Genomic DNA, 16,579 nt, shown 5'->3' with positions numbered 1-16,579 from the left:
CCGTCCCATATTTCCAAATTCTTGCGTCCTAAGAACGTTACACCAGGTAATTTTTATCTTTTGATCAAAGTTCATAAACCCAATAACCCTGGGAGACCCATTATTTCAGGAATAAACACACCGACAGAGAAATTATCCTTAGTTGCTGACCACTGCATCAAACACATCCCACCCCTTCTCCCATCCTTTGTCAAAGACACAAACGATTTCCTTTCCAAAATTAACGCTGTCCATGACCATTTCAGTAACTATGGTGACATTTTGTTGGCAACAATGGATGTCGTTTCGCTATACACTAACATTCCCAATGACGAAGGTCTCTCTGCTGTTGAACACTTCCTTAATTCTCACCCTTCCGATATTCTTCCCATGCCCGCTATCATCCCCCTTTTAGAACTAGTTCTTAGCTGTAATAACTTCGTATTCAACGATCAACACTTCGTCCAAATTCATGGCGCTGCCATGGGCTCCCGGGTTTCACCTAATTATGCCAATTTATTCATGGGTCGTTTTGAAAACTCAGCCCTCAATTCTTTCCCCCTTAAGCCACTTATATATCTCAGGTTCATCGACGACATTTTTGTCCTCTGGTCTGGTGATGAGGCATCTCTGCAGTCATTTTTTGATCACTTCAATTCTCTGCATAGCAAAATTAAATTTACCTGTAACTATTCAAGGTCATCCATCAACTTCCTTGATGTGACAGTGTCATGTAAATCTGGTAGGCTGACCACTGAACTATACAAGAAACCAACGGACAAGCGCCAGTATCTCCACTATGAAAGCTATCATCCCAATCACCAGAAAAGGAGTATTCCATATGGTCAGTTCTTGCGCCTGAAACGAATCTGCTCAGATCAGACTGATTTTGTAAAACATGCTCAGCAAATGGTATCTGATTTCGAAAAAAGAAATTACCCATTTGAACTCATCCATGACTCGTTTGCCAAATCATCTAGCCTATCCAGGGAGTCCTTATTCACCCCGAAACGTAAAGAGGACTTAAGTAATGTAGTTTTATCCACCACATATCATAAATCACTTGTCAATACCAATTCCATTCTTAGACGCCACCTCAATATATTACATGCTGACGAGCAATTAAAGGAAATTTTTCCCACTCCCCCATTAGTAGCATTCCGTAGATCGAAAAATTTGCGCGACATCCTCACGTCATCATGCATGATGAAGCGCTCGCCGGGTTGTTATCCTTGTGGTAGTACACGGTGCCAGACCTGTAAATTTATCGCGCCGTCCACCATTGCCCGTAGCACTTTGGGTGACTTCTGTTTGAAAATTCGTCATTCACTCCACTGTAATTCACCCAATATTTGTTACTTGATATTCTGCAGCAAGTGCAATTCACAATACATCGGTGAAACCTCCAACACAATCAGAAAAAGATTTTATGGCCACAAATTTGATATCCTAAATGCCCGCCAAACTCCTGTCGCCATTCACTTCAATCAACCTAATCACGATTTTGAAACTGATTTGAAAATTATATTGCTAGAATCTGGGTTCCGCACCGACATTAAACGTAAGAATAGAGAGTCCTACTTAATTTCGCAATTCAAGTGTCTCACACCAAATGGTCTGAATCTTAGTCCTGGCTCGTTATATCCGCTTATGTAAATTTAGTAGCTATATATCTATATTTATTTGTGCACAATTCTTGAATCCCCACTTTCAGTCATCGTCTGGTACTCCGTTAGATAATCCGTAACCTTCCCTTTTGTCCATTCTGGGCCACTCGTTTCCCATACTCCTGACCCCCCTTCCGCGAAACTGGTTGGCGAGCCTTTTTGTTCACAACAACACCTTTTACTGTTCTTAAACGGTTAGAGGTCACTTATCCGTCTGCCCAGCTATTCATTGTACACAGACATGTGGCACCATATCTCCCTTCCTCTTCCCTTTCTTTGTACAGCAGTGTCTATACTATATATACTTATGTGTGTCACCACTTCACTTTGTACCTGAGGAAGCGTGGACCTCCACGCGAAAGCTTGTACAAATTAAACTTAAACAAAAATCTTCAGTGTCGGCTTCTGTATTTTGTTTATGTGATCTACAGGACTTGACTCCCCTCTTCGTATACGCATCTGTTACTTACCATGTCCCGTCCTGCGACACTGGAGATTTCATCACGCATTGCCATAATCGGCAACTCTCTTATCAAATTGGTGCCACAGTTTTTGAGTTCAACCAACATCTACATCAAGTCGGTGAGTGGCGGAAGAATTTTGGATTTCCTGAAAGTGGTGGATGATCTCCCTGGTGACTTTTCGGCGATTATATTGCAAATTTGCTCTATCGACGTGGCCACAGAACCTATCGCTACGACCATTGAGAGAATTGATTGCCTATTGTCGCACATCCGATCTTCACGACCGCAAACGCTGGTTGTATTCTCCAGTGTTCCACCTAGATTACCATCCTTCTACACAACCCGTGACCAGAGCCAGTTCCTACGGAATGTGAACCGCAACATCAGTCTCCTCAACCACCATTTCTGGTACTTATCCTTGCTAAACTCCGGAGTGGGAAGCATCCAGCACTTGCGGATGGACCAGTCACCTTGGAATTTCCTGGCTCTGGACGGCCACCACTTGAACCTTCGGGGCGCGAGGTGTTTGGCTTCCCACTACCGTAACTGCATCCTCACGCACATCTTGCAAGACCTCCCACCCCCAGCTGTGACGTCTTCCCCCTTTGAGCTGCGTCTGGAAGATTTCCCCCCCTTCCCCGTCGATCAGAGACCATCCACTTCTACAACCGACGCCACGACTGCGCGCTATGCCTACGTTCTTGCTCCACTTAACTCGTGCAACGACCAACCAGCCCCTTCTGCTTCCCATCCTGCGTTGGTTCCTACAACCCCTGTGCCCAAGACCTCTTCGCCACAAGCTCCAGCTTCACCCATCAACAGTCCCCCGGCCTCTTCTCCAGCCGCTGACAACGTAATCAGCTTCTCTCCTGCGGAGTGTGCTAACCATAGTGCCGGAGTCCACCTGCGATCCCCACTTCACCCCGATGCATCTCCAGGGGTGTCTGACTGTGTGAACGTGGGTTCTTCACCAAGGACTTTTTCTACTTCGCGTGGTGCGTCTGCTCAAGTACGCTCTTCTCCTCCAGCCAGGCCACAGTTGAGAGTTAGCCGTCGCTTCCCTATGACAACACGCAAGCAGTCTAGACAACGCAGGTCCGGCCGGACACAATGACTTGTACAGAACAATGAACGTCATTCAGTGCCCTTCTTGAAAGCGCGTAAACTTTTGGCTAGGAAAGCTAGATTCCTGTCTAATTTTAGTTTTTATACAGATTGTATATCTCAACGTATAATTCCCAAAGGTTTATCATTGTCCATCACGCCGTCTTTTAAGTTCCATTCCCCATTGAGCTCTACGAAGTGGGCTACCGCTCTCAATAATGCGTCGCTCCAACTAGTTAAAATTCTCAGACAGGAAAGTTCTTACGTCTTGAAAGATATTGATAACCAGCTCAAACAGCTTGCTAACCAACTCTCTCAACATGAAGTTCTTAATCTCTCTGAATTCACTGCCAATAAGCTGAAGAAAATTCACGAAATCAAAACCAAAAAATCGAAACGTGATGATCTTATTCTATCTCCCATTTTAGCGCATGGCATTTGTGACGTGATAAATTCTGAACCATCTTCCACGAAGGCTGGCCATAACACCGTCTTTAATCTTTCTGATGTGACCCTCGACGAGGCTGAACTTGGTGTTCTCTCAAAAGGTCTCAGTTTTGTACTTACGGAGCGTAGTATTGATGAATTTGAAATTCTGCACGATCTGCACAACTTAGGTAGGAGAATGCACCTGAAAACTTTCTTTCACGATAAACCTAGCTCAGATGCTGCTCCCTTCCGAAACCCCTCTAGCTGGACGCCGGACTCCTCTAGAACTAGCCCCCTTATTGACAATTACATCAAGGCCGTTCACAAGGATATCAAGACAAATTATTCGAAATCTATTGTACACACTGATAACTTGTCTAATTGTGAGAAAGTAGCGCTACGAAATCTTAAAGCCCGTAATGACATTATTATCAGACCAGCGGACAAGGGTGGCGGTATAGTTGTTCTCAATACATCCGACTACATCGCGGAAGCAGACAGGCAGTTAAGTGACCGCTCATTCTACAGAGCTATCGATCAGGATCCAACCCCTTCCTTTTGTCTTCTTATTAATAAGAAAATTGATGAACTCGTCACTAGTAAACTTATCCCGTCCCATATTTCCAAATTCTTGCGTCCTAAGAACGTTACACCAGGTAATTTTTATCTTTTGATCAAAGTTCATAAACCCAATAACCCTGGGAGACCCATTATTTCAGGAATAAACACACCGACAGAGAAATTATCCTTAGTTGCTGACCACTGCATCAAACACATCCCACCCCTTCTCCCATCCTTTGTCAAAGACACAAACGATTTCCTTTCCAAAATTAACGCTGTCCATGACCATTTCAGTAACCATGGTGACATTTTGTTGGCAACAATGGATGTCGTTTCGCTATACACTAACATTCCCAATGACGAAGGTCTCTCTGCTGTTGAACACTTCCTTAATTCTCACCCTTCCGATATTCTTCCCATGCCCGCTATCATCCCCCTTTTAGAACTAGTTCTTAGCTGTAATAACTTCGTATTCAACGATCAACACTTCGTCCAAATTCATGGCGCTGCCATGGGCTCCCGGGTTTCACCTAATTATGCCAATTTATTCATGGGTCGTTTTGAAAACTCAGCCCTCAATTCTTTCCCCCTTAAGCCACTTATATATCTCAGGTTCATCGACGACATTTTTGTCCTCTGGTCTGGTGATGAGGCATCTCTGCAGTCATTTTTTGATCACTTCAATTCTCTGCATAGCAAAATTAAATTTACCTGTAACTATTCAAGGTCATCCATCAACTTCCTTGATGTGACAGTGTCATGTAAATCTGGTAGGCTGACCACTGAACTATACAAGAAACCAACGGACAAGCGCCAGTATCTCCACTATGAAAGCTATCATCCCAATCACCAGAAAAGGAGTATTCCATATGGTCAGTTCTTGCGCCTGAAACGAATCTGCTCAGATCAGACTGATTTTGTAAAACATGCTCAGCAAATGGTATCTGATTTCGAAAAAAGAAATTACCCATTTGAACTCAACCTTGAAACTCTACCTTGCTCTCAACTCTACCTTGAAACTCCTGTCGCCATTCACTTCAATCAACCTAATCACGATTTTGAAACTGATTTGAAAATTATATTGCTAGAATCTGGGTTCCGTATCGACATTAAACGTAAGAATAGAGAGTCCTACTTAATTTCGCAATTCAAGTGTCTCACACCAAATGGTCTGAATCTTAGTCCTGGCTCGTTATATCCGCTTATGTAAATTTAGTAGCTATATATCTATATTTGTTTGTGCACAATTCTTGAATCCCCACTTTCAGTCATCGTCTGGTACTCCGTTAGATAATCCGTAACCTTCCCTTTTGTCCATTCTGGGCCACTCGTTTCCCATACTCCTGACCCCCCTTCCGCGAAACTGGTTGGCGAGCCTTTTTGTTCACAACAACACCTTTTACTGTTCTTAAACGGTTAGAGGTCACTTATCCGTCTGCCCAGCTATTCATTGTACACAGACATGTGGCACCATATCTCCCTTCCCTTTCTTTGTACAGCAGTGTCTATACTATATATACTTATGTGTGTCACCACTTCACTTTGTACCTGAGGAAGCGTGGACCTCCACGCGAAAGCTTGTACAAATTAAACTTAAACAAAAATCTTCAGTGTCGGCTTCTGTATTTTGTTTACAGTATAAAGTGAAGAAACGGAACCCGAGAAAGGGACAGGGGAGTGACGACACATTCTCGAACACAGCAAACCCTTTAATGACAAGAATCACCTAATTACCCAACAACTTCCGAATTGGTGGCGAGGGGGCAACCGACGTCAGACGTACACAGCCCTATTGGAAATTCCTACTTGACTCCATATGGTATTATGACACCAGGTCCTACATGATGAAGGAACCTACATACAAATAGGATCCTGTTTAATTGTGGGTCCTACATGCAAATGCGATCCTACATATAAACAGGATCCTATTTGGTTGTGGGACCTACATGCAAATGCGATCCTACATATAAAAAGGATCCTATTTGATTGTGGGACCTACATTGGGCCCTACATGCAAATAGGTCCAAGTCCCCCGTGGTGATCCTGTATAATGTGTGCACCCTATTGTGCTGTGTATATTAGGAAATAACAAATCATGCAGCTTCTATTTTTTATTTTTTATTGATATCGCTCATCATCCCTCTGACATGTCTGTTGAACAATCACACTCTTGCCCGATGTACAGCGTCTTCAACACCTTTACAGATCATGCTAGATGATAGCTCTAAGATATATTTCTTGTAGGCATCTGAAACAATAAAGTGAGTTAGGAAGCTAGATTTAACAAGGGATAATACATTATGTGTCACATAAAATATGCCAAACTTGTGCACAGGTTAACCAGACTTCCCACCCACATATGCTGTTACTTGAGGTCCAAAGACAGTGGTTTTGTTTGTTAGCAGTAAGATCAATTAACTATGACAACTGGGGCTACAGCAATGGTGTCAGTAAGGCATTACCTGAACAGGGTAAAAACAATGCACGTTGAGTTATAATATCCGCAATTATTTACATTCTGTACATATTCCTTCCACACTCGGGGAAAATATGCATGACCCAAGCTGAGTTATTATGAATTAATAACCAAAAAAGGAAGATCTGTATCTTTAGAGCACTGGTACCCTGTAGCAGGGTCGTTGAAGCATCACACATGATATCAACCTGATGTTAAGTGATGATACAGGTTAACCAACAGGGTAAGAGCACAAGATTACAGATGGAGGATAAGGAAATAGGTAACAATAGGGTAATAATCGCACTGAACGGATAAAGTTATAGGAACCCGCACGCTAGGAAGAATACAAAGCAAAAGGTGCACGAAACATGGCATTACAATACATGCACACAACTAACCTTCAATTCACGAAATCCAACAGCTTTCGGTCTTCCAAGGTACACACACAGAAACAGGTCCAGGTACCACTAGTAAGGCATGAAATACAGTCACAGCACTGTGGGGCACCAAAACCACCAAATCTACGACGAAAGACGCTTCCCGAACGAGAGCTCTCTGGACATGCGTCCGAACGCTTCTAAGATTTCCCTTCCAAATGAGATAGAGGAATTCCAAGCTCCAATGGCGCCACCTGGCTGTAACGGCTCTCCACCATGCTCTCCTCGCGCTACATCCAGAAAGCAGAAAGTCGCGCGTACGGTTGACCAGTGCCATTGGAAAGAGGACGTTTTTCCCGTCAAAATAAGTCTTCAATCACATTTCTACGCCAACAAACAACCGACATCGAAAAAAATGCCCCCAGCCCCATGTATAACGAGACGCTTTTGCCATGTTGTCCTCACTCGAGAATGGAGAGAGATAAAAAGATCCCGCAAGTTTCTAGCAGTTCGTTGTTCGGAGTGCACGAATTCGTTAATAGGTGATTCAGATCTCCCACAGGGTTCAAACCTAAAAACAGGGCCGATGGTTGCCGAAGGAGAGACAGCCTAAGGAATTTCGGGAATATAACGCCATAACCTGTAGTAAATAGACGGAAGGTGCGAATTGAAAAGTTGTAGAGCAAAGAACGAAGAACACGCATCCAAAATTTCCAGTAAATTGGACGTTATGTAAGCGAGATTACGGCACTAAAGGAACGGCACCCACGGAAGCGTCTCCGAGCGGCGTCAGCCAGACTTGCTGGCGCTAGTGCCATGACCCTCCAACTCCAAAGCCCATATCTGGGGAACGGAGAGCCGCGCGCTTACGGGATTAAAGACGTTGGAAAGAGCACGTCAAGAGCTTCAAAACTATGTCAAACACGACTCTGTAGGTGCGATGGAAACGGTTTTAGGGAAAAAAACAGCCGGCAGTCCCATGTATTGGGAGGAGTGTAAACACGGAAACCGGTAGCTCGAGAACCAGAAGACTTTGACAGCTGTAGTAAATTTTGCCACGTTCACCGAGGTGAGGCGAGTACACTCCAGAAAGATGAAAACTGTCCATCGCGGGCTTCCGTCCGAAAAAGGGCATCAAAGCTTAGAAAAACAGAGTTACGAACGCGTCTGTGCCCACAACCCCCGAACCGTTAAAGATCGACCCATGGTTCCATTTGACCGATCGTAGAGCGACTCAAGTCCTGCTAGGACGGAAATTCTGGCGTCGACATGACCAGCGGGGCGGATGTGACGGAGCTCCGAATGTATCGGAAGTGCAGACGGAGGCCTTTAATTTTCAAGTATCTCGACTACTCTTAGGATTCCTGCGAGCCGTGAGCGTGCACGTGAAGGCGAAGGATTCGGGAATCCCTCACAACAAACCGCGTCCTGATAGAACCGGTTTAGTCCTAGAAATTAGACTGAGAACCCCATCGACACCGCAATGTCGCTCGATGGGGTTCAACCGCCACCTCGACCTGTTACGCACTGCTGTCGAAGTTTCTGCTTAAATAGCACTCAAAGGAATGCACGCATCATTGTATGCTTGATGGTTCGTTCACTAGTAATGGACATACTCTATGCATGTTCCGTAAATGAATGCAACCAGTCCATTCAGTTGTTTTCAACCTAAAAAATATATTCATTTGCAGTGGTTCTAATAGAATTCGCACTTGACAACCTGCCGTATGTGTGCGCATTGGCAAACATGATTGAATATGACTAGTTCGTTCTGGGCCCCAGTTTTGAAGGATATATATATATGGAATCAAATAATGTTTTTTGCTCTGTTAATATATCACTTCCATATCTCAAAATAATTCCCCACGTCCTCCCGACATGAAACCAAACAGGTCACGTAAGATCTCCCATAGCTCCTTTTTGATGCCTTGTAGGATCCTACAAGTCTGCTACGTAGCCGGATATAGGCATAGTAGTGTCCTACAACCCTCCTATATTGCCGAATATGGGACAAGTAGGACACCACAACTCTCCTACATAGCCTAATATGAGACATGTAGGATCCTATGACTCACCTATATGTGAATGAATATAGGACATGTAGGATCTCACAACTTTCCCACATGGTACAAAATAGGACATAAAGGATCCTACATCAATTTGTATAGGATAAATAGGATCGCATACAACCTATTTGGCTTTTTTTCAACAGGGAGTTTCCCCTTGTGACAATCTCTTTGTATTCCTTTAACAGTCTGGCTACAGGGTCCCGAACAGAATCCAGGACACTTGTCTCGTCGAAAGCTGGGGAACAATTGTTACAAAGCCTAAGATGGGCGACAAGTTTCTCATTATGTGCCAGCTGGCCTTGCCCTTTTGCCATTAAGTTCAATACAGTATGTCTACCTTGTCAATATTTGTGCATATCTTTGCGACGGCCTTTGTGCAAATCCGATCATGCCAGGTTGCAAAGCTTGGACCACGGGAGCACAGTTTCCTTAATCAAACTCCTGTAAGTAAATGAGACCGTGCTTTCAACCATGTGACACAGCTTTTAACAGTTCACTCGCTTCACTTGTCACGAAGAAACATGCATGCTGCTTTAACAGACTTTCCCCCTTTTGCCTGAAAAGGTGTACATATTGTTTACAATGTCAGGGGACAACTTCCCTCAGGAAGTAATTCTGGAATGGTTTGACTTCGCCTGCAACAGAAGAGTGCTTTCTTGCCTCTCCCAACTTGCAGCTCCAAATTTGGCACTTGCACATTAACTGGACACTTCCAAAGGCGCGCTTCCAATATTATGGTCTATGTCAGCCTTGTGCAAAGAAAATTATCCAATAGCAACCTTATGTTAGCCTGGGGTACCCAAAACAGACATGCAGCTAATGGACAACTTATGTGAGCTGTGCAGCTTTGTATTACTTCGTCAACATCATTGTCAACGTGATTTTCAACTACCTGCTCTGTTTCAGTGTTCGAACATCCCAGACAACCGATGGTTAGAACTTTTTGTCTGCGACTCATCAGCAAAAGTTTGCTCATATGTTAGGTTCGCTATCCTTTGGCATAAATTACAAATTAATCGTGCGCAACGATCAGGACAAATTGCTCCCCTTTTTGCAGATTAGGTTTAATTTCTTCCCTTCTATTTTTGCAATAGTAAAGGCAAGTACGAAAAGTCTCATTACCACATCTTATTCAGTATCTGGTTCCAACGTTTCTATGTGTCGGAAGTAAATTGTAGAGTGAAGTGCAGGTCGATCTATCTCACGTTGGTACTTCACCACCCTCACTTTTTGAATGGTAGTTTTCACGTGTTCCAGCTGAAAGTCACTGGCATCCTCGCTGCTTTAGACAGGTGTTTGACGTGTCGAGCCGTGGCATGACCTGAATATGACAAGAACAATAAGATGACACCAGAAGCAATAGAGAGAGCAATCCCAGACTGAACCAATGCTACACAATACGATACGCTGCATAGCAGCGCTTACAGTTGGCCTGATATTAAACAGCAGCGTTTAACATCAAGATTGCTGCGTTTCAATAGTATCTCACACAGTTATTGACACAGAAAACGCATCACTTACCATTTCCTTTTCCCGCGAAATGAGCATGGACGAATCATACAAGCGTAGTGGGAGCTGCCATATTTAATATGCGCCGCAACGCCCCCACCTTTGTTAGGTGGATATCATATGAGTAAATATAAATTTATCTTTCTTTCCATCTTTCAGTCTGAAAAGAATCCATCATTATTGGTGTACAAATTAAATTATGCTACACATGCTACCTAAATCGTGGTTAATACGTTTGTCTGTTTGTAGCGCAATATACTGGGGTTTGGTTTGAATCTTTGAAACTATTTAATTTAATAATGATATTTAATAATTAATTTAATAATTAATAATTTAATATTTAATTTAATGAATGTTCTGCACGAACATCGTAAGTTTCAGGCATGCTAACCCCCGGTTTAAAAATATATTTGGAGCAGCACGGCTATAGCACGGCAGTCGATGCCATCGCCCCATCGCCACGATCATCATTATCGTGGTCACCGTGGTGGTCACTGCGTCACTGGTCAGTCACACTGCCTGGTGGACAGCTGTGGACGGCGCAGGAAACGAAAGTGAAGTTTGGCGGGCTCGTATGGTCTACTGTCGTGCACTGAGGTATTGAACTTCTTCCTTACAAGTATTGTTATGAGTTACGGGTCCAAGGCCAAGCGGGAAATCAGTGGCCCACCGTCAATATCGCTAATAACTACAAGTAGCGTTTCTATATTAATTAGAAGTTGGGTAATTGTCCTTTCAGGTGACAGACACAGCAACACATCATCGAACGTCGGAAGTTCGCTGCCTCAACTGTTTCCAGGTCCATATCATTAATAGTATCAGTGCATTAACCATAACATTATCGAAATCACAAGTCCGAGTACACTATTGCTACTCCATTTTTTATCTGTTGTTATGCTTTTACAACACAGATGGCGAAGCTGATGCAGCATGTCAAAGTGAAAAGCTCCCAGGAACACGTAGGCAACGCTGTACTTCATCTGCACGTATGAAATCCATTTTGTACGACGTGTCGTTTTTGTATGCCACTGGCCATGAGAGCAAAGGCCTATGATAGCCTACATAATATGCAGTAACTGCAGCATGGTCAAGGAGGGATAACTTGAAGGCATAACTTGTAAGACAATTATGATAAATGGGGCAGAATGTTCCTAGGTTTTACGTTTGTCCAAATACAGTGTTGAAAATACGTAACTAGTGACTGTATCAAACAACTCAGGGAAAAGAGGTGCTGACGCCAGGAATCGAACCTGGGTCTTCTGGGTCTTCTTGGATGGGTTCGATTCCTGGCGTCAGCACCTCTTTTCCCTGAATTGTTTGATTTCGTTAATTTCTGGGCGTTTGAGGCTTACTGTCTGTGTCGTCCCTAATTGTGGTCTGCCTCTGCCAATTCTCGTTGTGTTTGTAGTAACTAGTTATTTGCAGTAAATTTCTTCAAAAAGCAATCGTCAGTCATTGGGACGCAGGTTGTCAAGAATGTTATCCAGAAGCGTATACGAAGAGGGGAGTCAAGTCCTGTAAACAGAAGTGCAGAGACCGACACTGAAGATTTTTCAATGAAAAAATGGCTAGGAAGGAAGTGAGCTGGTGATGGTGATGCATAATGTAAAACCCCGAGGCTAGGGAACACGAAGTCTCAAACACAGCTGAAAATTTTACTTCACGTAGAAGAATATATACACAAACAGAGGGAAGAGAAATAATCAGTTGAGGACATAATAGGAGGTCAGTTCGGGCGAACGAGAAGTCTGCTCAAGGCCAGACCGAGGATTATGCAGGGTTGCTCACACAGTTCCCACTAGAGGTTATGCATAGGTTCTCTCTCAAAAGCCTTCTGTGAGGGTCCACTTCAGAATCCTCCACAATTGTTTCATCCCATAGAGGGAAGCAATCTGAGCATTCCTCCAAATGCTTGGCAATTTCGGAATATGAAGCTTTATATTTACTTTTAATGAATGCTCTTTCACACGATCATTTAAGCAACGTTTTGTCTGGACAGTATAACAGAAACCACAAGCTAGGGGGATATGATAAACAACGTTAGAAGAACAGGGGACAAACTTGTTCTGGTGATTCTTGCAAGTAACTTCAGGTTTCGCGAAAGGCATGAGGCGATCAAGATGGAAGTTATTCTTGAAAACAAGGTTGACTTGAAATTTCTTCGGAACTGTCAATAAATTGTGAGACACTTTGAAGTGTCTCGAAGAAATTTCAAGTCAACCTTGTTTTCAAGAATAACTTCCGTCTTGATCGCCTCATGCCTTTCGTGACACCTGACGTTACTTGCAAGAATCAACGGAGCACATTTGTCCCCTGTTCTTCAAACGTTGTTTATCAGATCCCCCTAGCTTGTGGTTTCTGTTATATTGGCCAGACGAAACGTTGCTTAAATGATCGTCTGAGAGAGCATTGATTAAAAGTAAAAAATAAAGCTTCATATTTCGAAATTGCCAAGCATTTGGAGGAATGCTCAGACTGCTTCCCTCTATGGGATGAAACAATTGTGGAGGATTCTGAAGTGGACCCTCACAGAAGGCTTTTGAGAGAGACCCTATGCATAACCTCTAGTGGGAACTGTGTGAGCAACCCTGCATAATCCTCGGTCCGGCCTTGAGCAGACTTCTCGTTCTCCTTAACTGACTTCCTATTATGTCCTCAACTGATTATTTCTCTTCCCTCTGTTTGTGTATATATTCTTGTATGTGAAGTAAAATTTTGAGCTGTGTTTGAGACTTCGTGTTGTGTCTGTCCCTTCACGTTCCCTTAGTCTTTAGGTTTTACATTATGTATGAAGATTTTTGTTTAGGTTTAATTTATACAAGCTTCCTCAGGTGCAAAGTGAAGTGGTAATTATCCAGGTAGAAGTGCCTCAGCCGGCACGTGAATATTGGCGTCAAATATCTTTTTGTCCTAATCTTAAGGGCAAAGTGCAGCGGTTGTCTTGTAATCATGTAAATAAAGTAGTAAAGGCTTGCCAGTTCTGCCCCTGTTAATTCAGATAATTCAGCTTGTTTGATAGGTCCCGTCAAACATACATGCATTTGTATGAAAGCAAATGCTCGTTAATTCGTATTCGTACAAAATTTGATATGCATCACGTAATGCGGAGCCCATGACACATAATCGGCTCAGCTGCTTGTTCTGTGGAAAAGAGCAGTGCATTCCATTGAGAAAGGCCATCATTCGATCTTTTTTTTTTCCTCCTGTGGTGCATCATCATGTCTCGTAGTGTGCTAACCTTGTCATTCATAAGCTGTGCTTCGGCATTTCCCCTCTCTCCTCTTGACGGAGCACCATTTCCCCTTGGTTGCACGCACAAGGATATTCTCCCACACAATAACCCGTTCTAAGTGGTCAGCCGCTGCCTGCGCAGGCACTGTAGTTTTGCTGTGGTTGCATAGGGGGCCCGACGCTGCACCCAGTTGTCTTCGCCTCTTCGGTTGATGCACGTGCTTCCTGCGGGAATTTTGAAATATGGCTGACATTTTCTTTCACAAACTTGCCGCTCCCGCACAAGATATCTTACGAAAAGCAGCCTTTCCTAGACCAAAACAAACCTGCGTACGTGCAACATGTGTTTTCATTTTTCTTGCATTTTTGAGTGCTAATTTGTTATTTCGAAAACACGGATAATTTGGAATTTTTTAATGGTCCCTTGGAATTAGAATTAACAATAATTTGTCACCTGTCACCAAAAATGTTGAAAGAATTGCCTGTTTGTCTTCTCCTTGTGCGTACTTGTCGAAGTCAACATATTTTGCCAACAAGTTCCAACCTGTGAATTGTTGTAATTCGCAGCTGAAGTCCATACAGAACCCCGTACGAAGAAACACAAGAACGCTATGCCTATGTCTCACGAAGGTAGGTATGCTTTCAAGATAACTCATCAGGAACGAGTTAATCACTGGTTCGTGAGCAAGTGTGCTGCTATCACATGTTCATGAAGTTCCAGTACTTGCATTCGCAGATAAATAATTTTGACAGATGAAATTTTGACACTAGTGTGAATATGCAATTATTAATTATGTTTGACTTTTAAGTTATGACACCAGACGTTCCATTAGAATTTCAGCATCAAGTCATACGAATACTTAACATCATCCGGTTGACTCAGCAACAGCACACGCATGTGCTGGAAGTAATCTGCGGGCAACGAACTACTTGTCTTGATGAGGCATGTGCCTCCACTTCCCTCAACCAGGCACCGTTCAACACGTCAGAGGCACTTGAGAACTTCAACGATTCCTTAAGCGACAGGAAACAGGGTCAGCTGGTGAGTATTTTTTTTTTAGTATTCGGCTTTAACATTGGTTACTCTCTCAGTTGGCACTTTTCTTTCTGTATTGTGACCATTCTTAAGGGAAGGATTCTGCTCTGTAACATGTATTTTGGTGGAAATAATCTCATCATGCAAATTGTGTTTTAATATCCCCCATAAAATATATTGCCAAAATGATTTTTTACATAATAAATAAAAATGAAATAAATCTTAAACAAATCTGGAAACTGACATTTTTAGGGACAGTTTGTTAAAAAAAAAGTTCTGGTTCTGCATTTTGGACAGGTGGCACAAAACAGGAACACTCCTGGTGTTACGTTGGTTAGTGTTACTTTTCTGGATCGTGGACCTTTCACATGCTGAAGCAGTTGCTTCCATTTCTTGCTGTTCCACATTATGAGGTGTGCATATTGCAATATTCACAGCAGTCAGAGTATGTGGGGTTCATTAGTGTTTGTCATTAATGCAGGAACGGTGGTCAAGCAAGAGTAATACGCTGTTTTTAGGTCAAATCGCTCATAACAATGCAATTTCTGATTAACACTCAAATTATGATGCACCATAATTTATCAAAATGTACTGCACAAGTGAAAACCTGCTTGAGTGATGCACACCTCGTTATGATCTTACTCTAATAAGACCTCTTTGTGATATGATAGTTAACTAAGACTGGATCACAGGGGCTCATGCAGTCATCCATGGTGAAACTCACGTGCTCAAGCGATACTGATACTAATTACATCTGTTGCGGAAACATGTACTGTATGCAACAGATTGGTTTGTGGTTTGGATTATATTGCAACAGAATGACCCAAGAAAGCAGTGAACAGGCACAGTGGTTTGTAGACCAATGTCTCTAGACCACGTTTTCCAGAATGTGTAAAAAAACCACAGGCAATTCTGTTCTCCATGGTATTTTCCTGTACGCATCCAGTAGTGAAGGTTCCTCTCATGTGACTTGACGATGGCTATGGGTTAGCTTAGATACTATCTTGTGGGCTTACTACGCCATTGCTGTGGTAGTGCGTATTTGCTTTCTGACCTATGGTCTTTACAAATCCCACAGATTAATGAATTTGCCCAGTTCGGGGGCACAGACATTGGACAAGCAACAAGGAATATACTGACCTACTTACTCACTGACTCTGTGGCCATGGAATTTAGTTGGCTTGGGCAGAAGGGTAAAAAGATGTTCAGCCTCCTCAAGTTTCCTTCACTTATTTTTCGTAAGTATCAGTGTGTATGCATACAGGGATACAAATTGCAGTGCTGCTTGCCTGTCATTGTGTATGCGTTGTGTGTGTGGTTGGACCTCTAAAGAATATGTACGTAACAAAGTATTGGGTGTGATGTAGGCAGAGTTGTGCCTAACTCGTTACTTGGTAACAGTTACTTTTTTGGTAACGAAGTAACGATTCAGTTACTTTTTCAAAAATGGTAATAATAACGGAATCAGTTACAAAAATTGGTAACTCGTTACTGACGTTACTCGTTCCTTTTCTTCAGCGCGGGGGAGAACATGTCGGCACTTCGTATGCCGCAATGTGTGCAGATTTGACCTGTGTGACCCACGACCACGTGTGACTCAAAGTATTATTGCAGTACCTCACTGGATGTGTTGTTGACGTGCTGAATCGTCTTAAACGAAGGCCCTTGTCTGTTCTCTTGTTTCCGTAATCTCCG

At 43.0% G+C, this 16,579-nt stretch overlaps 1 long non-coding RNA gene across 1 annotated transcript; it reads left to right on the top strand.

Annotated features, from left to right (window-relative positions):
• Positions 1–11,355: 11,355 nt before the first annotated feature.
• Positions 11,356–12,137, top strand: LOC135393021 (uncharacterized). The gene is made up of 3 exons (XR_010422383.1): positions 11,356–11,416; positions 11,529–11,603; positions 12,084–12,137. It is a non-coding gene; the product is annotated as an uncharacterized LOC135393021 (long non-coding RNA).
• Positions 12,138–16,579: the final 4,442 nt, after the last annotated feature.

This window comes from Ornithodoros turicata, chromosome 4, assembly GCF_037126465.1.
Source record: "Ornithodoros turicata isolate Travis chromosome 4, ASM3712646v1, whole genome shotgun sequence".
In the NCBI taxonomy this organism is placed as follows: Eukaryota; Metazoa; Arthropoda; class Arachnida; order Ixodida; family Argasidae; genus Ornithodoros; species Ornithodoros turicata.
The sequence above is the reverse complement of the archived record's forward strand: the minus strand, read 5'-3'. Positions and strand labels throughout refer to the sequence as shown.